This window comes from Cicer arietinum, chromosome 6, assembly GCF_000331145.2.
Source record: "Cicer arietinum cultivar CDC Frontier isolate Library 1 chromosome 6, Cicar.CDCFrontier_v2.0, whole genome shotgun sequence".
Taxonomy (NCBI): Eukaryota; Viridiplantae; Streptophyta; class Magnoliopsida; order Fabales; family Fabaceae; genus Cicer; species Cicer arietinum.
In genome coordinates this window covers 55,100,747-55,116,688 of record NC_021165.2, presented here as the reverse complement: position 1 = coordinate 55,116,688, position 15,942 = coordinate 55,100,747, and the positions used below count along the sequence as shown (strand labels likewise).

At 29.0% G+C, this 15,942-nt stretch overlaps 1 long non-coding RNA gene across 1 annotated transcript; it reads right to left on the bottom strand.

Moving 5' to 3' along the window:
- Positions 1-7,836: 7,836 nt before the first annotated feature.
- On the bottom strand, positions 7,837-9,043 carry LOC105852344 (uncharacterized). The gene is made up of 2 exons (XR_001144189.3): positions 8,290-9,043; positions 7,837-8,179 (listed from the first exon to the last, which is right to left on the bottom strand). It is a non-coding gene; the product is annotated as an uncharacterized lncRNA (long non-coding RNA).
- Positions 9,044-15,942: the final 6,899 nt, after the last annotated feature.

Here is a 15,942-nt window from a genome sequence, read left to right as displayed (position 1 = left end):
ACAAAGAAACCATATTGACATTCAAGTTATGTTATAGCAAGCTACAATGCATATTATCTTCTAACTAAAGAAGGGGAATTGTCAACCATTCAAGAGGTTTGGAATGCTTCAAATGATTCTTAATGGATGGTAGAAATACATGAAGAAATGGAAACCTTGTACAGAAACATGACATAGGAGCTTGTGAAACTTCCAAAGGGTTAGAAAGACATTGGGAACAAATGGATATACAAGATAAAACGTGATGGAATTGATTAAATGGTACAGTATCTTAATTGATTGATCATCAAAGAATATGCTCAAAAATAAGATACCAACTTCAATGAGTATTTTCTCTAGTTATCAAACGTATTACTATCAGAGTAATGTTGAAGATGTGTACTATATTTGATTTACATCTTGAACAACTAGAGGTAAAGATTTTGTTTCTTCATGGAGAGCTTTTGGAATAACTTAATATGTTCCAACTAAAAGTCTTTACAAAAGAAGCAAAAGAAAACTTGGATTTTATTATTTCATAATGAGCCTTTAATACAACATACTAAGTTCAAACCATTGTATTTACTACAAAAGGTTTGATGATAATGATTTTATCATTTTGCTGTTGTATGTCGACGACATGTTGGTAGTAGGTCCCAACAAAGTTTGCGTCCAAGAATTGATGGCACAATTGGTGAGGGGAGTTTGATTTAAAATACATGAAATTGATGACTCTTCATCATATACCTATTTTCTCATTGTTTTAGTCTTATTTATCTTCAATCATTAGTTAAATTAAGAAGTTATTTAATATATTTTGTTAATTTTATTTCTTTGATTTAATGAAATATTTATGTTATTATTTCCTTGATTAAATAGGAATTTTTTGGAGTTTTGTGTTGTTATATTGTTTTAGTGCAGTGTTGAATTTTGGTGAGAAATTAACATGACCTATGTAGAGTATTTAAGCCATCTCTGGAGTTGTAGATGTCCCATTGGAGTCAAAAACAAACACAAACGAAAGCTAAGATCCATAGCTACAACTTTCATGAAGACACCGGAACAAAATTCAGAATCTAAAGAGGAGAAAAATGCAATATTGTCAGACAGTAGATGATGTGCGTCTAAAGAGCGCCAGCCGCGCTTGAGGCACGTTTCCAGCCATTCAACACTGTCCAAGCACGCCTGAAGCGCGTTTTCTGCGCTTGGAGGGCATTTCCGGACCAGTAACATTGTCCAGGCGCGCCTAGAGCGCATTTCCTGCGCCTGGGGCGCGCGACGCGCATCAACAACCATAAAAACGCAATTTTTCAATGTTTTAGGAATCTTTTTGACTCTTGGGAAGTTGGGATACTTGTGCCCTAGCATAGAAACTCAAAGACGGCCGTTTCTAACATCATTGGAGCAATTTTATCAAGAATCATTCATGAATCCTTCTTGTAATTCTTCTCTAATCTCTATCTCTTCTATCTCTTTCACGAGTAACTAAACCCTATTTGTTAGGGATAAGTGTAACAAGATGAAACCCTTATTTTTATGATTTGATTTCTAGTTATATGAATGAGTTTATTGAATTAATTTTCTCATCTATGTCCTTAATGCTTTTTATTGCTTGATCAACATTAAAATGTTCTACGATTTGTATTTTAAAACGGAAGTGGACTTTACGAATGCTTGAGATGATAAATTCATGAATTTGTAGTCTAGACATAGGTGCAGGTCATGAAACCAATTAAATTAGTTGCAAAGCAATAATTTACCAGAGAATTTCTATACGGTAATGCTTAATTCTAATCTTAAATCTACTAAGGAATTAAGGGTTACTTTGGAATTAAAGGTTCTGTCACTAAGACATTAGGACAAGAATAATAAAGAGAATTCGGTAATAATTCAATAAAGGAATTCAATAACTAGGATCAAATTAGACACCAAGGTTCGATTCGAAGTGAAATTCATCCCTGATATTTTTCTCAATTTATAAAGGATCAATTTTACTACTGTTGTCAATTTTAAATATTATTTCAATCAACTTAGGAACTTTTTGTTCAATTTTAGTAACTAAATATAATTCAATAGTAAAACGTAATCCTTGAGTTCGACACTCGGTACTACCATTTTAATTATTACTTGCAACGATTCAGTATATTGCTGAAACGCTATCAAGTTTTTGGCTCCGCTGCTGAGGATTGCCATATCACTATTAAATTTAATTTATTTACTTAATTGAAATTTTTTGCTCTGCAATAAAATTTTTGATTTTATTTTATTTTATGTTTTTTTTTTATTTGTTGAACTTGCTAATGTCATGTCTAGTGGTTTGTCTTTTCTTTGTTTGAGATAACTATTCGCTGTAAAGCATGGAAGATTATAATGATGATATTCTACTACAATTATATGAAGAGTGTGATACTTGTCTTGTATCTGGTATATGTCGCATGATTGAGGGGCAAATCTTGAGTTGTACATTTTTAAGATATCACCCTCAGATCCCTCTAATGAAGCCTCTTATGTGTGACTTTTGTGGAGAAGCACATAAGAATGGACATTGTTTAGATGACCTTGATGAACTAATAGAATATGAAGATTTTTTTTCTCAAAGTTACAGAAAACGATGAGTGTTATATTAAAAAGATCAATTGGGAACAAATTCTACCTCCTAAAATTCTATCCAAAGAATTAGATGACAAAGACTTTCACATTACGGACGTTGTGGTTGAATTCATGAAGAATAACATGGTTTCAATTGAAAGATTTGAAAATCAATGTGAGAGGTTATTTGAACAAGTGGTTAAGTTTGAGAAGATGGAGGAAGTTGAAGATTGAAGATAATTTCATTGTTGTGGTAGAAGAAGATAAGCAAGAGGAAAAGACGAACGAGGAAAAGAAAAAAGAAGAGATTGATAAAGTTCGAGATTCAATCTATGCCTTGTTCATCAATGTCCAATTGAGAAGGACATGGAAACAACATCTTTTATTTCTTAAGTTCATGGAATTTCTACCAAACAAAAAGAAAAAGAAAGATGATGTGTTCTTCCTGTCATATATGCCACCTTGACAATAGTTGAAGCGTCAAGCTAATGACTTTAAAGAAGCGCTTCGTAGGAGGCAACCCACGGGTATAGGTAACTTTTATTTTTTGCAATCTTATTCTTTTTATTTGAATTTGTTTCTTTCTAATTGTGGGTAAACGTGCACTATGATGAATAATTATTAACAACTTGCATTTGGTCTTAAGTTTTTTGTTTGGGATTTTGAAATTTAAACTCTATTTCGTTGCTCATATCATTGCTCAATTCGATAAGTTTCACTAATGCATGCATTGTTGATTACTCATTGGTTGTCGAAGTCTTACTTACCATTAAATAAATTTTGTAGTAGCACGTTTGGCATCATTTAGATAGTTCATACTCTTTCTTATTATCCTAGCTATGAGCTTTTGGGCCTAAACACTTTAATTCTTTGTTGTGTGATTATCCAGACATGTGTTATCCCTTCAGAACTTGCACTAATTCTGACTTGCATCACTTGTAATTTATGCATACACTGAAGCAATTTTGTTTGGTCGTTTGAGCCTTTCTAACTACCCTATGAAAACTTTACCCTTTGCTAGCCCCTTTGAGCCTTACCCTTTTCTTTCGGTCACTAGCCACATTACAAACCAAAGACCTGACTCTCATTATATCACCTTACTTGGAGTTAGGTAGGAAATTTTTGTCTTGTCTTGGTAAAATTCTAAAGTTTGGGGTTGCTCATGGGATAGAAACATTTTAAGTTTGGGGTGGTAATTCTCACAAAAAGAAAAAAAGGGAAAAAAAAAGAAGAAAAAGAAAGAAGAAAGAAGAAAAAAAAATTCAGTTTGTGTTCTTTGGTAAATAATATCTTCTTGGTTCTTTTGCTAATGTTTGAGAATCTCCAGAATGAAAAGGTGATGAAAAATAAAAAATGTAGAATAATTTGGAAATGTATGGCGAACTGCAAGTAGTAAAGCCTACTATCCCAAAATGTCCTACCCTTACCTAAGCCACATTACAACCCGAAAGTCCTCCAAAAGTGTATGTGTTTGCTGCATTGTGATTGCTAACTAGAATTTTTTCAAGCCTATGATAGCGTGATGTATGTTCTCGGATTTGAGTGATAAATTCGTAGCCCTTTCTAAACACTTGAGAGAAATTTTGGTGAGATTGTGTGAAGAGAGAGTTGAACTTGATGAATGAATGCTAAAGTGTACAAATTGTGTCGTTTTTTTTGTAAGCAACCATGGAGCATGATGAATGTTTTCTAGTAGCTGAAACTTTGAAAATTGACTTTGATTTGATTTGAGAGATTGAATTTAAGTTTGCTTTAACTGTACAAAATCTGAAATTAATTGTTGCTTGGGGACAAGCAATAGATTAAGTTTGGGGTTGTGATGACTCTTCATCATATGCATATTTTCCCACTGTTTTAGTCTTATTTATCTTCAATCATTAGTTAAATTACGAAGTTATTCGATATATTTTGTTAATTTTATTTCTTTGATTTAATGAAATATTTATGTTATTTTGTTAAATATTTCTGTGTTGTTATTTTGTTTTAGTGCAGTGCTGAATTTTGGTGAGAAATCAACATGACCTATGTAGAGTATTTCAGCCATATCTGGAGTTGTAGATGTCCCACTGGAGTCAAACCAAGTGCAAATGAAAGCTAAGATACATAGCTACAACTTTCATGAAGATACCGGAACCAAATTCAGAATCTAAAGAGGAGATGTAACACCCCGGCCATTACCGTTACCGGCGGTGCCACCTCACGACCTTCTCGTCCCCCTCTTTATTGAATTATTACCAAATTCTCTTTACTAACCTGTGTGGAGGCGGTATTTATCCCCTAAGTACCGGGCTCGAATCCCATGGAAGGCAAAAACTCGTCAGATTTCCATTGGGGGCGGAAAGAGGGGGACGAGAAGGTCGTGAGGTGGCACCGCCGGTAACGGTAATGGCCGGGGTGTTACAGGAGACAAATGCAATATATGTCAGACAGTTGATGATGTGCGTCTGAAGCGCGCCAGCCGCACCTGAGGCACGTTTCCAGCCATTCAACACTGTCCAAGCGCGCCTGAAGCGCGTTTTCTGCGCCTGGGTGCATTTTCGGACCAGTAACACTGTCCAGGCACGCCTGGAGCGCGTTTCCTGCACATGGGGCACGCGACGCGCATCAGCAACCATAAGAACACAATTTTTCACTGTTTTAGGGATCTTTTTGACTCTTGGGAAGTTGGGAGACTTGTGCCCTAGCATAGAAACTCAAAGACGGCCATGTCTAACATTATTGGAGCAGTTTTATCAAGAATCATTCATGAATCCTTCTTGTAATTTTTCTATAATCTCTATCTCTTTTATCTCTGTCATGAGTAACTAAACCCTATTTGTTAGGGATGAATGTAACAAGATGAAACCCTTATTTTTATGATTTTATTTCTAGTTATATGAATGAGTTTATTGAATTATTTTTCTCATCTTTGTGCTTAATGCTTTTTATTGCTTGATCAACATTAAAATGTTCTACGATTTGTATTTTGAAACGGAAGTGGACTTTACGAATGCTTGAGATGAGAAATTCATGAATTTGTAGTCTAGACATAGGTGCAGGTCATGAAACTAATTAAATTAGTTGCAAAACAATAATTTACTAGAGAATTTCTATACGGTAATGCTTAATTCTAATCTTAAATCTACTAAGGAATTAGGGGTTACTTTGGAATTAAAGGTTCTGTCACTAAGACATTAGGGCAAGAATAATAAAGAGAATTTGGTAATAATTCAATAAAGGAATTCAATAACTAGGATCAAATTAGACACCAAGGTTAGATTCGAAGTGAAACTCATCCATAACATTTTTCTCAAGTTATAAAGGATCAATTTTACTACTGTTGTCAATTTTAAATATTATTTCAATCAACTTAGGAACTTTTTGTTCAATTTTAGTAACTAAATATAATTCAATAGTAAAACGCAATCCTTGAGTTTGACACTCGGTACTACCGTTTTATTATTACTTGCAACGATTCAGTACACTTGTTGAAACACTATCAGAAACCAACAAACAAGATTTTATGGATGCAAATTCACCAAGGCAATAAAGACAAGAAAATTTTGATTTCTCAAAAGACGGTCAGCCTATCACTACACCACTTCCTGTAACAGTCAAATACTTTATAAGTGTGAATCCTAACAATAAAGTGAGTATGATGGAAATTTCTCTAGTACGATTGTATCAACGATGAGAAGCCCTATGTACGCCATGATATGTGAATACTATATAAGATACTTTAAATGAACCTCATGTGTTGCATTATGTTTTAGATGGTCAAAATTAAATATCAAGGGTTATGTTGAATCAAATTCTGCAGGCAATCTTGATTAGAGATAATCCATTGTTAGCTATTTGTTTACACTTGGTGGAGCAGTTGTAAATTGGTGATCCAAATTACAAAAGATTGTAGCTTTATCCACTAAAAAAGATGAGTACACTAACAAGATTGCAAGGAAAATATTCGGATACAAATGTTATTGAAGGAACTTAGGCACAAGCAACATAGAGTTACCATGTATTGTGACAATTAGAGTCGTTGCATATTGCAAGAAATCCAACTTTTCATTCAAGAACAAAGCACGTAGGCATTCAATATCATTTTTTAGAAGTAGTGGAGATGGAAAGTGTGGATATGCAAAATATTAAAGCCAATAATAACCTAACAAGTATGATGATAAAGCCAATCAATGCTAGAGAGTTTATATGATGTCAATCCCTATATGGCCTACCAGAAACATAGCAACAAGGAGTTGGCAAAATAAAGGCACTTTGAATGCTCATAAAAGTAGCTTGAATTAGGAGATTGTGAATAGAAAAGTGTCTTTTGTGGCATGATCCAAATTAGACATGTCCATGTTGCACGAAAAGACAAGTTGCATTTTGTATGTGATGCAAAGTGGAAAGTTGCATGCAATGATAAGTTGTAAGATGCATGGAATACAAGTGACTTGTGTCATGTAACCAAACTTGGTTTGTACCTTCTATAAATATAACCTTGATCAAACATACAAAGATTATCCCCAATGTCAAGCACTAGAACTTGTTGAGAGTGAGAGAAAAAATATATACAAAAATTAGTTTCTTGTGTCAGGTTTCTCCTAGTCCTAGTATTCTCCTATTTTCAAAAGATAGTGTAATTATTCTCTCCTTGTACTCAAAGGATCTTGTAATATCCTCAACTAAGTAAAAATTCTTCTATTCTTGTCATGAAGTTTTCCCCCTTATTTGTTGAGGGTTTCGACGTAAACATTGTATATTCAGTTCATATTCTTCCGTCTCTATTTAAGTTGTGTGATACTATTTTGTTAATCTGATATCCAACATTCATAAATATGACTAATTTCAAAAAGTGAAACTACAGTTTTTAAAGGATTATAGTACAATTTCAAGTGTATTAATTATTCAGCATCATCGTATCATATATTACGTTATTTAAACTATGTCACATAACAATTTTTTAGTAAAATAATCTATGGGAGGGACAAAATTGATATTTTAAAATAGGGATCCAATTTCACGAATGGGTGAAAACACGAATACTAAAACTGAAATTCAGCCTAAAATATATTACTTCCATCATCCAAAAATGAGTCTCGTAATTGATCATTTCACTCTATTAATAAATAAATAAAAGAAAGAGAGTTGTGATTTTACTCTATTACCTTGATTAACCATTGGTGTATTTTTGTAATAATAAATGCAAAGCGGATAAATTTAACTTGAAAGTGATGCACACAATATTAATTAGATGATATAATTGAAAAAATACAATTAAAGCTAGCTCCATTGAAAACTAAAGGTGAAAGTCTTTTTCGGATTTTTTTTTTTTTGCAAATGCAACTCTAAAACAATGAGAGTAGTAGTAGATAATTAGACAATGCAAATTCCATTAACTTATTATAACAAATATTACATGAACCAAATAAATTAACAGTGCCATCTTATTAATGTCTTTTCTAAAATATTTTCCTTGTTCATCCAAAAATGTAACACACCAAACATCCATATCAAAGATAATTGTGGCAACGTGGAACATTTTGTGCCTTTTCGCGCTCTATTGTAATTCTTCCTCTCTTACATCTTTGATCTGGGTTAAGGAGTTTTCTATTTTGACGCACTTCATCTGAAACTACAACAAATATAAAAAAACACATTTTTTGTTAAATTAATGTATGCATAATTGTGAGTGCAAATGTAAGCACACAAATGGAATGGGAGGTTTAATTGAGTTTCATTTACCTGCATAGAGTTGAGAAGCACCAACAATGTTTCTTGCTATTGCCTTAGTAGAGAAACTCAACATACAAAAAAAGAGAACAACCCAAATAAGGGAGCACTTCTTAGAAATCATTTCTCTTGCTAGTGCATTTCACAACTTACTCAACTCATGCTAATTTATAAGCTAAGGTCTACGGTGGTTGCTTATTTTTGAGGCATTTTTTGTAGTTTAATTTATAAGCTAAGCTGGCATATGGAACATTTTAATCAATAGACTAATCTCACTCAAAGTAACTAAAATTCATTTAAGATATTAACTTGCCTAATATAATATTGGCAAAAGCTCAACTTTCACATTATAAATATACAACTAAAAAGATTTCACAAAGGTACCATCTTGTTTTCAAGAAGATTTTGTAAAAATAAATTAGACACAATATGATATCAAAGTTTATATATTCGGATTACCCAATAAATTATCTATGTAAAATTGCTAAGTGTGAGGAGTGCATTGAAAAAAAAAACAAAGTCTTGCATTTAAAAGGTAAGAAAAATTTAATCGTAAAATCATTTTTTATAATAGAAAGTTTAAATCAGTTGAGTTTCGAGAATCTATCATAATTAAGGCAAACTTCAAGGTTCAAAGAGTGCTTACATAAATACTTTTATATTATCCATCAAAGAAGTCCTAACGCTGGTACTAGAAGTTGAACTCATGCCTTTATGACATATAATCAAGTCAACAATCAACCTTCATTGACATAATAAAACCTAATATAAATGTTTTCTATATATACACCTCTAGGCATGAGCATATATCCGGGTCGGCCCAACAGATACAAATGCCTAAATCAAATTTTAATATGAACTTTTTTATGTTTGTAGTATAAAATTATTTATTAAATTAATATAAATGACCTCATATAAAATATATATATATATATATTAAATTAATTTAATATTTATTGAATTAATATTAAAATTACATAGGATTTTAGTAGTTTTAGCTATAAAACTATTAGTATGTGAGGCATTTTTATTAAATAAAAGAAAATTTTGAGGCATTTTATTAGGTAAATTTTTTTATATTTTAAAAATCTAAAATAATATTTTTAGTGGTCATATCTTTTGGCGAACCGTACATTTATCCCTTATATCACACTCTATTGATGTATGTTTGACTTTCCACCTATTCTCTCATTTTCCTTAGTTTCATGCATAGTTTTTTTCACAAGAGGTTTTAGTTTTAGTGGCAGAGAAATTAAATAATTAGGGGATTATTCCCTCTTAAACTATGTCTACATGGCTGGCATATATGAGAATAGGATAATGTTGCCTTTGTTATTTAAATAATAATCTTATTTCATTTTGTTTATGGAATAGTATACATTTAAAAAAGTTAATTTATGTTGTAAAAGTAAACGATCTCTATCAACTTCCACCTACCATAAAAATTTAATTCTTATAGACACAAGTTGACATATTTGAAACATGCAAATGCTACCACACACACCGTTTGATAACTGATAATATTTTTCACGGTAAACTTACAAACTTATTTTCTAACAGAAAAAAGATTGAATAAAAACTCACTTTTCCATCTTGACAAGGTCAACATCCAACCTGTATGTTTTTTGGGAAAAGTCAACTTAAACTATAATAATATATAGGTATGTGCAAACATCCTATAATTAATGCTAAAATGAGATTTCATATTGTTTAACGTAATTTTTGGTTTTAAAAAAAAGTCAACTAAATTTAAAATACAAATAAATATTTAAATCAATATGTATGTGGAAGTTTGAACAAGTCAATAGATATTTTAAATGTAGATGATTGTTTATTTAAAAGTGTTTAAGAGTAAAATTGATCAAAAGTGTTTAAGAGTTTATGAGTGAAATTGATTGATGGCTAATTTTAAAAATTATTTATTGAAAAGTAAAGGACAAATCAAATTAAAACCTAGCTAAAAATTTAAATTAACATTAAATAAAGTGCATGAATTAAAATGACATTAAGTATACTACATCGATTTGAAATGAATGTAATTAAAGTAGCAAGAATGTAAATGAAACAAGTGTAAATATTGCAAGTAAAGATAAATGAATTAAAAGACAAAATTGAAAAATTTACAGAAATGTACATCACTTTAAAACTAAATAGTTATGCGAATTTAAAAAATATAAAGTCATGGAAGAAATACTTAAATTCTAGAAAGCTTGAATCCATTACTTATTTAGGAGTAGACTTCAGAATTTACGGATGCAACAACTTTATTAGATTGAATCAACTCATTTTTTTATCTTGATAGTTAAGATCAACTTCCAACCTGTATTCTTTTAGGGAAAAGTCAACTTAAAGCCTAATATAGGTAGGTATGTGCAAACATCATATAATTAATGATGAAAAATGAGATATTATGTTTATTTTTGGTTTTCTAAACGAAGTGTGTTAAATATCACTTGAAATATGGACACAATTATTATATTTTATATTCGAATTTAGAATAAAATATTCAATTTAATAATATTAAAAAACTTCAGTTAAATTAGACTTTACATAATTATTTATGATTAATTGTTGAAATATTTAATCAATTTTAATTTGTTTATTAAGTTACTAATCCAAAGAGGCTCTAATGTAAAATAAATATGAAACATGAAAAAAACTTTTTTTTTTTAATTCTAACATTTGATAAACGGCCAGTAATAAACGATACATTAATCTTGACAATTTATATTATTTTGTCTTTCTAGTTAAAATCTTATCCTAGTTACGAGTTTGGTCAGAAATCATTAGGATATAATACAAAAAAAAAATTAACTATTTATTATTATAATATATATATATATATATATATATATATATATATATATAGGGGATTATTCCCTCTTAAACTATGTCTACATGGCTGGCATATATGAGAATAGGATAATGTTGCCTTTGTTATTTAAATAATAATCTTATTTCATTTTGTTTATGGAATAGTATACATTTAAAAAAGTTAATTTATGTTGTAAAAGTAAACGATCTCTATCAACTTCCACCTACCATAAAAATTTAATTCTTATAGACACAAGTTGACATATTTGAAACATGCAAATGCTACCACACACACCGTTTGATAACTGATAATATTTTTCACGGTAAACTTACAAACTTATTTTCTAACAGAAAAAAGATTGAATAAAAACTCACTTTTCCATCTTGACAAGGTCAACATCCAACCTGTATGTTTTTTGGGAAAAGTCAACTTAAACTATAATAATATATAGGTATGTGCAAACATCCTATAATTAATGCTAAAATGAGATTTCATATTGTTTAACGTAATTTTTGGTTTTAAAAAAAAGTCAACTAAATTTAAAATACAAATAAATATTTAAATCAATATGTATGTGGAAGTTTGAACAAGTCAATAGATATTTTAAATGTAGATGATTGTTTATTTAAAAGTGTTTAAGAGTAAAATTGATCAAAAGTGTTTAAGAGTTTATGAGTGAAATTGATTGATGGCTAATTTTAAAAATTATTTATTGAAAAGTAAAGGACAAATCAAATTAAAACCTAGCTAAAAATTTAAATTAACATTAAATAAAGTGCATGAATTAAAATGACATTAAGTATACTACATCGATTTGAAATGAATGTAATTAAAGTAGCAAGAATGTAAATGAAACAAGTGTAAATATTGCAAGTAAAGATAAATGAATTAAAAGACAAAATTGAAAAATTTACAGAAATGTACATCACTTTAAAACTAAATAGTTATGCGAATTTAAAAAATATAAAGTCATGGAAGAAATACTTAAATTCTAGAAAGCTTGAATCCATTACTTATTTAGGAGTAGACTTCAGAATTTACGGATGCAACAACTTTATTAGATTGAATCAACTCATTTTTTTATCTTGATAGTTAAGATCAACTTCCAACCTGTATTCTTTTAGGGAAAAGTCAACTTAAAGCCTAATATAGGTAGGTATGTGCAAACATCATATAATTAATGATGAAAAATGAGATATTATGTTTATTTTTGGTTTTCTAAACGAAGTGTGTTAAATATCACTTGAAATATGGACACAATTATTATATTTTATATTCGAATTTAGAATAAAATATTCAATTTAATAATATTAAAAAACTTCAGTTAAATTAGACTTTACATAATTATTTATGATTAATTGTTGAAATATTTAATCAATTTTAATTTGTTTATTAAGTTACTAATCCAAAGAGGCTCTAATGTAAAATAAATATGAAACATGAAAAAAACTTTTTTTTTTTAATTCTAACATTTGATAAACGGCCAGTAATAAACGATACATTAATCTTGACAATTTATATTATTTTGTCTTTCTAGTTAAAATCTTATCCTAGTTACGAGTTTGGTCAGAAATCATTAGGATATAATACAAAAAAAAAATTAACTATTTATTATTATAATATATATATATATATATATATATATATATATATATATATCTTTTAATCCAAAATTGGATTGAAATAGAGAAAAAAAAACAAAAACATAGGAATATAAACATAAGGGAAAACAAAATAAAAAGAAATGAAGTAAATTAAAGAAAATAAATAAAAGAAAACCAAAGCAAAATTAAAGAGAGTTATCAGGTATTGTAAGCAATCGTGCGTTCTAATTTTTTTCAACTCTTTATGGAATTGGACATGTCTTTAGAGAAAATCTGGTTTATATGACAAGAATTAGTCATATAAAATATAATTTAAAATGAATTTATGGAAAATCAAAATCTAACAAAATATAAATATGTATTAAGAAAAAAATTTTGATATTAAATTAAAAATTAAAAATATGTAAATATTAATAAATATATTGAAATAAAAATATTTTAAGTTAACAAATAAAATTATTATTAAAAATTATCATAACATGTATATTAATTTACATTAATTAATAGATTAGGGATACTTTTCTCAAAAGGGTAATTTTGTTATATACATATAATATATATCACATCGCTATTTAGTTTATCTAAAATATTTAATAGAATAATATATAATATCTAAAATACTAACAATGAGAACTAAAAGTAAACATAAATTAAAACTAATATGCACTAGCCTTTTTATTTTTTATTTTGAAGGGAATAAAGTTGCTGCAATTCATTAAAAATAGCATTCGCAATACAATGAGGGATAAAATTTAAAGAAAACAAGGCATAGAAGTGTCCTCCCTGGCTAATACATGAGCATCATAATTGACTTGTTAATTGATGTATCTAACCGAAAGATTGGGTTTCAAACTAAGAATGACTCTATATACAATCGTTTATAATTGAACCAATATTATATGTTTCTTACTTAGAGTCCTTGATATGGGATTTTTTTAATTATATCCTCTTTTTAGATTTATTTTTCAAAATATCTACTTTAAAATTAATTTATTAAATTTTTTTTTTGCCTTTAAGAGGTCGTAGGGCGGTGATGCAACCATGTACTGCGTTGAAAAAATTTCTCTTCTTTATAAGGTTGCATCTTGGAGATGCGATCATCTATTGTTTTTTTTTTAACAAGTTAAAAAATAATAAAATGTCAAACCAATAGATGATCACATCCCTAGGATGCGAACTTCTGAAGGAGGAAAGTTTTCAGCATATTACATAATCGCATCTCCGTTTTGCGACTTCCTGAAAGTCCAAAAAATTAGAGTATTTTGATATATTATCTTCAAAATAGAGTATTTTGGAATTTATTTTCAAAAATTAGGATATAATTGAAGAAAAAAAATCCCTTGGTCCGATTCAAAACTATTTAGAGTCGAGCTCAATGGTCATATTGTCTAGTGATAGACCAATTTTTGTGTGATTTTTATTTCTTTTGTTTGATCTAAATAATTATTATATAAGTTCAATGTTAAATAAATAGCTGAGTTTTGCATTAGTGGACTCCATTGGACTTAATTGTCAAAACTGTTATTTTTTAGATTTGTTCGTCATTTGACATGTCTGTCTTATGCAGGCCATATCTTGGACTGCAAATATCCAAATTGATTTATTTCAAAGACCATGAAAAGTTAAGAGACAGAGCTACATTTGTTTCAGAGACAAGAATCATCAAATTCTACGAGATTCAATGACTAGTTAATCCTCAAAGTCATAGTAGAGTTTGCTATTACCAACTCATAATCTTCCCTCACTTAAAAAAGCATATCTCATTCATTTCAAATTCAATTAAGGCATATAATATCTCTTTGGAAAGCTGTTTTAGATACCCTTAAGTATGTAGTAATTGTAGCTGAAATTGCACGAGATTATGGCCCTATAAATAAAAGATACAATAGTAAAGGAAAATTTGCACTTGAGAAATCAGTTTTTATATTTAGATAGTTTTCTCTACTTTGTTTTTATTTCCTTTGTAATTTTATTTTTCTTTCTTAAATTGTATGATTGTTCTTGAAGCTTATTCATTGGTGATCACCATGGAAGGCTAAATCTTTGTCAATCAATATGATACACAAGAAATTTGGTTTGAATTTTGAGTTCTTTATTTGTTTATTTGTTTGCATTATCTTCTCTTTTTATATTTTATTATAGTTTTTGTTTCAAGAGCATGATTATGTTTGATCTATGTTTGATTAGATATAAATGCTTTATAATAATTGAATTGAAGTTAGAATTTTGAATCGATTAATCTAAAATCTAATTGGGAATAGATAACTAATTTGTAATTTATATTAATCAAAATTGTGCTTAAATCAATATTATTTTGAGATTGCGATTGAAATTTTTAGTTTTATTCATTAAATCATATATGATTATGTATTTGATTTTGAATTAATAGAGAAGAATACAAATTATAAAAATTTGGAAGAATGAAGAAATCTATCAAGTATCTTGTTATCTTGAATTGATACTTAATTTTATTTTGTTTGTTATTTATTATTTCATCTTAATTAAATCAAAATCATCAAAACCCCCATTTTCTTTTTTTGTTCTTAATTGGTTTATTCAATCAATGATACTTGTGAGAACGACTCTAATACCTTATACCGCAAGTTTTACTTATTTTTGACCCGTATATGACTATGTATCAAATAATGACTCTACAATCATTTATAATCACACCAAAATTAAATAGATCTTACTTAGAGCTCTTGATACGATTCAAAACTATTTTAGAGTCTAGATTTAATTATGTACTCCACTTCATAATAGTTAATAAACTTTTAGCTTCACCTTCACACTGAGGAAAAATGGATAAGATATTTTCCTCTAATATATAATGTTGATGAATCATTTGAGAATTATTTCTATCAAGTCAAAGCTCAAAAGAAAAGGGATGCATTTGTTGATTAATGTGTCAATAGAAAGAAAGATAAGAACTTAAGGGGCAAGCGGACACATTTGGATATTAAATCAAAACTTTTGGATACAAAGAGTTTGGCACATGTCTGCTTGCCTTTGTTGACACATTAATCAACAATATTTTAGACCTTAAGATAAGAACTTAAGTTGTAATATTAACTATAAATTGAATATATATGTGTTTTAGTTTTATACTAACCAGGAGAAATGGATAATATACTTCCTATAATTACAATTCACACTTATTAACTCTATAATTACAAGTTACCCTTATACTTCCTGTTACACATACATTAATAAATGGATATATAATATATTAATAAAATTGTACTA